Below are 1,713 nucleotides of genomic sequence, written 5' to 3'. Positions count from 1 at the left end.
CTTGTCTCCACTGGGATCCGAACCCGGGACCTTCCGTTTACCATACGAATGTCTTACCAACTCGACCACGGAGACCTTGTTGGTTAAGTTAAGTCCAGTAGACAGAAAAGTCTATTATCATTATAAACGTGTTCCAATGAATAACTACGTAATACTAATAGCACTAATTGGTATTATTTTTATTGATCTTGTTTATTTAAAAGGCCCAGTGGAGTAGGGATAGGCAGTGCAGGCTTAATCATAATAAACAAACAATTTTCAGCTTATATTAAAAAAAAAAAAAAAAAAAACGGCTAGCGGGTCCTATTATTTATTATTTAGGTTTTTAGAAGAGTAATTATTGATTACTGTGCTCATTTCAGTTGTTTAATTTTGCGTGCCACCAACTGTCTTGATTAATTTAGAACTAGCTGTTGGGTCGCATTACTAGTATAGGCCATTAGAGGTAGGGAGTAAAAAGATAAAAAGCGATATATATATATAACGATTAATTTTCTGAAAACGTAAATAAGTATACCTAGTCCAAGAATTTAAATTTAAAATACGTCGCAATTGTCGCCTCCTTTTACTGCAATTAATTTTAGTGATCGGAATTAATATAGGACATTAATATTTTTGGTCCGACGATCTCGTTGTGGTGTTAGAGGACAGGTTCCAAGCCTGTCCGACCGGGTAGGTCACCTTTCAACTGACCCCTCGCAGGCGAAAAGTGTACAATTCATAAAATAAGTGCAAATGTCATAGTGTAAAGTGTTAACGCAACACAGTATATTAGCTCAACACTTTCATTACGTGTAAATTAGTTAGGTCTAAATTCAATAAATCATATACTTTGCTGCTGGATGAGTGAATACATAAATAACATCTAAAGAAGAATAAAAAAATAGCAGATTGCATATTATTTTGAAATGATAAAGTTGTTATTATGTTTAATTTATTGATTGTACAATAATAATCAGACCAATTTACAAAATACAAAAATATTTATTTCTAATGCAACCTTGTAAACTTAGATAACAGGTATTCATGGGGTAATGAATATATATTAGGAAACAATTTGTTCGCCAGCATAGTACTCACATTATTGAAACACTTAGTTTCACTAAATTTAGCTACAAAGTAATTAAAAGCCTTAAGAATTAGCAATTGTTTTTACAATAAATATATACTTACAAGTATTAAACAGACACTTTCACTACTTAGGTAAGCCAGGTAAGCCTCCCCCTCATCTATGCCAGTAACGTAGTAGTAGACTAATGAGTGCACCAAAGAATAGATTATATGAACATCAATCGATCGTGAAACGCGCAGGACATGGAAAATAACTTCAAATAACAATTGCAGCTGTAAAATTCTTTTATGTGAAATATTTTACCGTAATTACTCAAAAACAAAATCAATCACGCTCGTTCAATAACATGTGTTTGTTTTCCGCACAGTATGGCATAGGTAGACAATTCTGGATGGTGGCGTAAAAACAATTACCTCAGCCTATACTCTTTCTATTCCCCACCATATCACCAATGAAAAAGTTGTTCAATTTCTAAAAAAATAAATAAATAAATAAAATAAAACACATTAAATCCTATGGATGTTATCTTTCATGTGAATTCATTATACCCCAATAAATGTTTGAAAAATATGAGAATAATATGAGAGTTATATTACGCCTTATATCCATCCACCAAAACAAAACAATTTGGAAGAATGCAT

The 1,713-nt window shown here is 32.1% G+C and overlaps 1 non-coding gene across 1 annotated transcript; it reads right to left on the bottom strand.

Moving 5' to 3' along the window:
* Nucleotides 1–2: 2 nt before the first annotated feature.
* Nucleotides 3–75, bottom strand: Trnat-ggu. Its single transcript has one exon. It is a non-coding gene; the product is annotated as a tRNA-Thr (tRNA).
* Nucleotides 76–1,713: the final 1,638 nt, after the last annotated feature.

The sequence above is a fragment of the Anneissia japonica genome, unplaced genomic scaffold, assembly GCF_011630105.1.
Source record: "Anneissia japonica isolate Jap-2015-1 unplaced genomic scaffold, ASM1163010v1 scaffold19709_len5559_cov95, whole genome shotgun sequence".
Taxonomy (NCBI): Eukaryota; Metazoa; Echinodermata; class Crinoidea; order Comatulida; family Comatulidae; genus Anneissia; species Anneissia japonica.
Note: the sequence above shows the minus strand (reverse complement) of the source record. Positions and strands in the feature narration are given on the sequence as shown.